This window comes from Cervus elaphus, chromosome 22 (assembly GCF_910594005.1).
Source record: "Cervus elaphus chromosome 22, mCerEla1.1, whole genome shotgun sequence".
Classification (NCBI taxonomy): domain Eukaryota; kingdom Metazoa; phylum Chordata; class Mammalia; order Artiodactyla; family Cervidae; genus Cervus; species Cervus elaphus.
In genome coordinates, this window is record NC_057836.1 from 8176246 (window position 1) to 8183808 (window position 7563).

Sequence of the window (7563 nt, forward strand, 5' to 3'; positions counted from 1 at the left end):
TTGTTCTGGCTGCTACTGATCATATGTGAATCAGCAGCCAAGAAACTGAAGTTGGTGATCCTATGATGAAAAAGAAAGTTTGACTTTGGATTCAGTAGAAGTATAAATTTACACCATTAAAACATGATGCAGATTTTTTTTCCTCTTGGTTATTTTAATTACATTTCCTTTGAGATATTTTGGAAGGTATTTTGAGACATAACTTTAATTTTTCTAAATAGCATTATACATCTAATCTGAGATAAATATTACTCTTTCAGCTTTTCTTCTTCATGCAAATTGTACAGTAAATACAATTTTAGGAGTATTCAAGAACTGGTAGAGTAGACTTAATCTATGATGGCAATGCCTCAGCATTTTTGGTTCTTGTCTCTAGATTCCCAGTTAACTAGGACTTTCTCCTGTGGGCTATTTAAAAGTGAGCAGAAAGTAGGTATGTTCGCTGGAGAAATAAATCTTCCCAATGTATATATTTCATGCTAAATATTCTCTCTTTTCTTTTGTCAGTGCTTACCCTTGACTTTTGTTTGGCTTATTTTCTAAGGTGAAAATTAAGGAAACCTTGCTTTATGTCTTACCAAGTCTTTACTTTGTTCTATGGAAGACTATTATTTAAAAAAAAATTTTTTTTTAATTATAAGAATGTTAGCAAACATACATCAATATAGAGAGAACAACAGTATAATAAATCTCCATATGCCCAATATAAAGCTTCAGTAGTTAGCAATGTTCTGTCACTCTTGTTTCATCTGTTCTGCCGGCCCCTAATGATTTTTTTTTTTTTTTTTTCCCCTAATGATTTTTTATGGAAGAATTTTTGTAATACCATTTAGTGTTAGCATTTTGAAAGAAATCTTTCAATTAAATTGAAATTAATTAACTTGAAATTGTTCAGTTAAATACTACTATAGCATGTAACTTGCCTGGTAAAAATGTGTGGTAAACTATCTATATAGGTATGTAAAATTTTCATGTGACTTCTTCAAGCCCTTAATAATCTTATAAATATGGAACTTAATCCCTTTACCAGCTCAGCTGGAAAAGAATCTGCATGCAGTGGGAGAACTGGGTTCAGTCCCTGGGTTGGGAAGATCCCCTGGAGAAGGGAAAGGCTACCCACTCCAGTATTCTGGCCTGGAGAATTCCATGGACTGTATAGTTCATGGGGTTGCAAAGAGCAGGACATGACTGAGCAACTTTCAACAATCAGATGCTAAACTATTAAAATAAATTCTGAATGGAACACTGAATAAAAGTTCTTCAAACTGCGTTTTCTTTCATTCAAGGTAGTGGCAGGCAGTCATGGTCCAGGTCATTACAGGATTCGATATTCCCTTCTGTAATCTATTGAAAATGCACGAGTCTAAAACACATCACTTTTTAAACTTCATTTTTCTTCATGCCTGGACTTGACTTGGTTTGACTTTCTTTGAGGGGCCACATTCTGGTTTCTTTTAAAGAGATATCTTTTCTTTTTTTTTTTAAAAAAAGAAGTACTGGTTATGTGTATTAAGTGCATACCAGAATTACAGACTCATGCAGTTTAACTTCATTTGCTTTGTTAAAAAAATCAGGATATCATGTGGTGGGTGGATCTTTATTGTCTTTTGGGAGCAGTAACACATGTGAATGTCAGATCTCTGAATCTTAGCAATAATAATTTTCTAATTCAAAGTAATAGGAGAAAGGTTGTTCTGAATTACTGAAAAATAAATTTAAGGACACTTTAAAGAATAGACAGTTTATTCTTTCAAACTCAGTGACTAATTTGGGTTAGTTTAGTAAATTATTTCTCAAGCAGAGATCTTGCCAAGCTATTTCAAAATTATTGTGGTAAAAAACATGATACTAAAGTTACCATCTTAATCATTTTTAAGTGGATAGCTCAGTAGTGTTAAGTATATTCACATTATTGTCCAACAGATCTCTAGAATTTTTGTATCTTACAAAGCTGAAACTCCACATTGAGAAACACTATTGCCAGGCCATTTTAAATGCAAAAATAGCTCATTTGAAATGAGAAATATACATTTACATATTAACATTGACTGTGTTACATGTTAGTCTCTTTTGTAATTGTGTTAAGAATTATACATCATGAGGCAGTATTTTAGTTTTTCTCTTAATCTGGTAAACATTATAAAATTACTGGCATTCTTTTATCCTACCCCTCCCTCAAAGTAGCATAAAATTTTTCTTAATCTCATACTTGGTTGTAGACTCACAGATATCAGTGAAGTCTGAAATAAGGAGATTTTGCTGTTTTGTTAAGAACTTTTTGTATGAAACTATAATTCTGCCCCAGCAGCTTACCTGGAGTACTTGAATGAGGTTTGCTGATTCCTGTCCAGTCTTCTTATATCATTCAGATTTTCCTCAAGACCTACCTGTCTTGGTCCCCAGATTATCTTTTAAGTGTCTTTCATTTGCTTTTGTCTTCTGGACAAGTGTTTATCAAGTGGATGTTAAATGTGCAAATACTATTTGCAGGGTCTGTCTACTCTCTACACACACAGCTGTTACCATCTCAGTTAAACATCATTTTCTAATGAGAGGTATCAACTCATATAGTCTATAATGACTTAGCAAATGTCTTTTCCCAGTTTTATTGAGATATAATCGATATATAGCACTGTGTAAGTTTAAGGTGTAAAGTGTAAATAGTGACTTGACTTACATATACTGTGAAATGTTTACCACAATAAGTTTTGTTAACTTTCATCATCTCATATAAATGAAAAATTTCTTTTTCTCTGTGATGAGAGCTGTTAGGATATACTCCTTTAAAAACTTACAAATATATAGCAGTGTTAGCTCTACTTGTGATTGGAAGTTTGTATTTTTGACAACCTTCATCCAGTTCCTCCACCTCCCACCCCCACTACTGGTTAACTACAAGTGTGATCTTTTTTTGTGTGAGTTTTATATTTTTGCATATATTTGTCTTTTTCTGTCTGATTTATTTAACTTAGCATGATGTGCTCAAGGTCTCTCCATATTTTTGCAAATAGCAGTATTTCCTTCTTTTTGTGGCTGAGTAATATTCCAGTGTATATTCACAACCCTAAAGTTGGAAGTTTTGGTACTGTCCTGCTGCTGCTTTCCTTAGGACTCATTTGAGGGGGGGCGGAGGGGGGCAGAGAGAGAGTGTGTGTGTGTTTAAACTCACTTCTCAGTGCCATCATCTGTGTGCGTTTGTGTGTCTGTGTGAGCATGCTCATATGTTTCAGGGTGATTGAGGATTCTGTCCTAAGGAGTTTGAGTCTCAAAGGATTACTACCACACCCTGGCCAAGTTTTTTTAATCTAAAATCTCACTGATTTATACTTTAGTGAAATTGAATCCAACTTTACAGAGAAGTTTCAGTGCAGCTCCCTAGCCTGTCAGACTCAAAACCTCCTTTTCTGTCCTCTGTGGACATGAAAACCTAAGCTGTGTGGCCATTAAGACCAGCAGCTTCCCCAGAGCCAACTGCGTGCTGCACCGCGTCTTGACTACTTTTGTCTCACTGCTGTGATTCCTAGTTCCTGCCTCATTCCTGGAGCCAGAGGTTTCTCTACTTTCTTGTTAGTTCAACTGTGCATTTACAGAAAGAAAGTCACGTCACTCAGTCGTGTCCGACTCTTTGTGACCCCATGGACTGTAACCTACCAGGTTCCTCCATCCATGGGATTTTCCAGGCAAGAATACTGGAGTGGGTTGCCATTTCCTTCTCCAGGAGATCTTCCCGACTCAGGGATTGAACCTGGGTCTCCCACATTGTAGGCACACGCTTTACCCTCTGAGCCACCAGGGAAGTTCTCGTGCATTTAAAACCCTTGTTCAGATTTATCCAGCATTTCTAGGTGTTTTATAGCTAGGAAACATTCAGACTACCTGGTCCCTGCCCCATTGCCAGAAATCGAAATCGGCCTCTTCACTCGACAAAATAGACTGGAACCCAAAGATGGCACCTGAGGCCACACAGCATGTCTGAGAAACACCTAGACTTAGGCTCTGGGCCTCCTGAGGTTTCTCTCTCCTGCAGGGGATAAGGAAAGATGTGGCTCAGTCATGAACTCGAGCGACTTTGGGCAGACCCTGAGCCCACACCCCACTGCCCAAAGCCTGTCCTGGGGTGGAGAGCACAGGGCCGGGCCCATGGAGTTTGGGGAAGGGCTGCAGATGCAGGGGTGGCGGAGGGCAGGGGCAGACGGGGCTCTGGGAGAGGCTGGGCACTCAGGCTTCCTGGAGCCAGGCTGCAGCTCTTCCACGTGGTACACAGAGAGCCGGCCCACACCCCCACACAGAGCTCTTCTCCCCGCAAAGGATTTTTGAATATCATAAAATTGAATTTTTTAGTCTGAAAAGGCTCCTGTTAAGGAAAGCAAACATGCTATTAGCTAATAAGGCAGATGGATTAATCATGTATAACAATTGTTTTCTCCTGGTACACATAGAGACATGGCTTAAATGATGGTAAATCATAGACAAGATGGGCAAAATTCTTTGAAGGTCAGATTCTGGATTTTCTTGGTAGGCATTTGTTATTATATAATTCCTACAATTTTTCAAACCCTTCAACAGTTGTTTCTCCAGTGTTTGCCCATATTATCTCTTAGACTGTTGCATTCCTAAAATATATTTTTTCTTTTGAACATCCCTCACTCACTTTCTTTCACCCTTTTTGGAGTAGAGAGTCCTTCTTAATATCCTTGTTCTTCTTAATGTCAAACCCCACCCCCCTTAATTGCTCTTACCTGGATCATTTCCTTTCCTTTGTATTTTATGAGGATCAACTAGAACTACAGTTAGCTTTGGGCACAGTGAAAGCTTTACATGAAGGTGGATGTGATGGTCCTTTTAGTTTTCAATGTCTTTCTTCATTTCATGGCTTTCCAGTATTTTGGTGATTTCTTCATCTGAAGCACATTAGATGCAAGTCCTCACTAAAGTCTGCAGGGAGCCCCTAGGCCCCCTTTTTAGATTAAGAATTATAGCCTCTTCATTATAAAAACAATATATATTTTAGAGAAAATTTGGAAACTAAAATTAAAAATTTTCATAGTCCAACAAACAAAACCCATTTTCTGTTTTGGTAAACTTCCTCATGGCTTCAGTTGGTAAAGAATCTGCCTGCAATGCAGGAGACCCTGGTTTGATCCCTGGGCTGGGAAGATCCCCTGGAGAAGGAAATGGCAACCCACTCCAGTGTTCTTGCCTGGGAAATCCCATGGACAGAGGAGCCTAGCGGGCTACAGTCCATGGAGTCACAAAGAGTTGAACATGACTGAGTAACTCTTTATGGTCTTTTTTCCCCTGTTATATCTTACTTTTTAAAACTTTAAATAAATATTTTCTGCATTTTAAATGCTTTGAAAAAAATCTTCTTCATAACTCCACAGGATTTGGCGGGTGAATACAGTCTTAATTCCCTAAACCATTAATTCTCATGTTTTTGAAAAGACTTCCTTGTTTTTTGTATTCTTTTTCATTTTTAAAGATCTTTTTCTTATGTTGGCATGTGTTCTGCTTTTTAGTATCCCATTCCTGGGTACTATGATTAAGTATTCAGGTAGGTTAAAATATTTGAGCTAAAAACCAAAAACACTACTTTGAAACACTACTTTGAAAAGATAATATACACCTCAGTGTTCATAACAGCATTATTTACACTTGGCTCTATATGGAAACAACCTACATGCCTGTCAACAGATGAGTGGATAAAGCAGACGTGATATACATATATATATACACACACACACGTACATATATATGTATATATATGTGTACACACACACACATACACACAGTGGAACACCATTCAGCCATGAAAAAGAACAGATTTTTGCCATTTGCAGCAACATGGATGGACTTGGAGGGCATTTTGTTAAGTAAAATAAGTCAGAGAGAGAAAGACAAATACTGTGTGATATCACTTACATGTGGAATCTAAAAATACACAACCAACTAGTGAATATAACAAAAAAGAAGCAGACGCACAGATACAGGGAACAAGCTAGTGGTTTCCAGTTGGGGGCTGGTGGGGGTGGAGAGGCAATATGGATGGAAGAGGAATGAGAGGGATAGACTGTTGGGTGTCAGATAGGATCAAGGATGTAGCATACAAAATGGGGAATATAGCCAGTATTTCGATGGAAAGTAACCTTTAAAAGTTGTATAAAAATTTTAAAAAACTGAGCAATTATCCATTATCAAACAGACATCTCCATATTTCTGTGTGGAATCTAGTGTTTAAGGAATTCTTTTCTTAAAGAAATTTTCTCCCCCAGATTAAGTTGGTGCAATATACTTTAATATCATTAAGTATTATTTCTCAAGATATTTTTCCTTAGTAGTTGGAAGGTAACCGTGATCTCATAGCTCTTTCTCTTTGCTACTGTTTCCTTTTATCCTATGAGACATGTGTGTGTGTTGGCTTTTTTTATTTCTATAGTATTTTATTTATTTAAAAATTTATTTTAATTGGAGGATAATTACTTTAGAATATTGTGATGGTTTTTGCCATATATCGACATGTTTGTGTGTTACTTTTATTTCAATTGTACATTGTCCTCCCGAGTGATATAGTTGAGGACAATTGCCAGACTTGAAATCTCATGCACTCTGTGAGCATAGTAAATATTAATTTAATAAAGAATGCTAGCTTACTTTACAAAAAACTTTTTAAGAATAGTGGTAGTGCACCAGTAATGTGATAATTAGTATTCAGCATTCTGTACTCAGTGGAATAGTCTCTTTTCCACATCTAAACTTTTCGTTTCCTTTTCCATTTCCAGGTTGCCATCACGAAAGCCAAGGTGGATTTCTCCAGTGTAGTGTGCCTGCCCCCTTCCGTCATTGCTGTGAATGGGCTGGACGGAGGAGGGGCCGGCGAGAATGATGATGAACCCGTTCTGGTGTCCCTGTCCGCGGCTCCCAGCCCCCAGAGCGAGGCTGTTGCCAATGAACTGCAGGAGCTCTCCTTGCAGCCCGAGCTGACCCTCGGCCTCCACCCTGCCAGAAATCCCAATTTGCCTCCACTTAGTGAGCGGAAGAATGGTGAGTAGATATGGAATTATTGAATTGCATGATTTGAATGAAGATCTTCATGTTTATAATGTATAGATCCTTTATTTTGTGTCTCTTGGAAGTTTCTTATAATCTTACTATTTTTTATAAAATGGGGAAATAATAAGTTTAGATGATCGTTGTAAGCCCAGCATTTCCTGCCTGGATTGCCATAATTATGTTCTATTTTTTTTCCTACTTCTTTGCTTCTCCTTATGTAGTAATATTTCTCATTTTTAAAACCAATACACACATTTATGTAATACTTACATTAATTGGGGAGATAAATTGTTTTGGCTAATTTTGTCCTTTTAATTTTCCATAATTTTAGAATCAGCTTGGGAAGTTCTATAAGATAACTCATTGGGATTTTTTCCTCCAAATGAAAAATTTCAAACATATGATGAAGTAGAGAGCTTTACAATGCACTCCTTTATATCCATCACTCAGATTCTGCCATTAACATTTTATAATATTTTCTTTATAATAGATCTATCCCTTTGTGCATCAATC

At 37.2% G+C, this 7563-nt stretch overlaps 1 long non-coding RNA gene across 1 annotated transcript in view; it reads left to right on the forward strand.

Moving 5' to 3' along the window:
* Positions 1-6865, forward strand: part of LOC122680365 — a 75558-nt gene extending 68693 nt beyond the window's left edge. Inside the window, exon 3 of the long non-coding RNA XR_006336687.1 lies at positions 6780-6865. This is a non-coding gene — a long non-coding RNA (uncharacterized LOC122680365). The remainder of the gene's footprint in view (positions 1-6779) is intronic.
* The last annotated feature ends 698 nt before the right edge of the window (positions 6866-7563 follow it).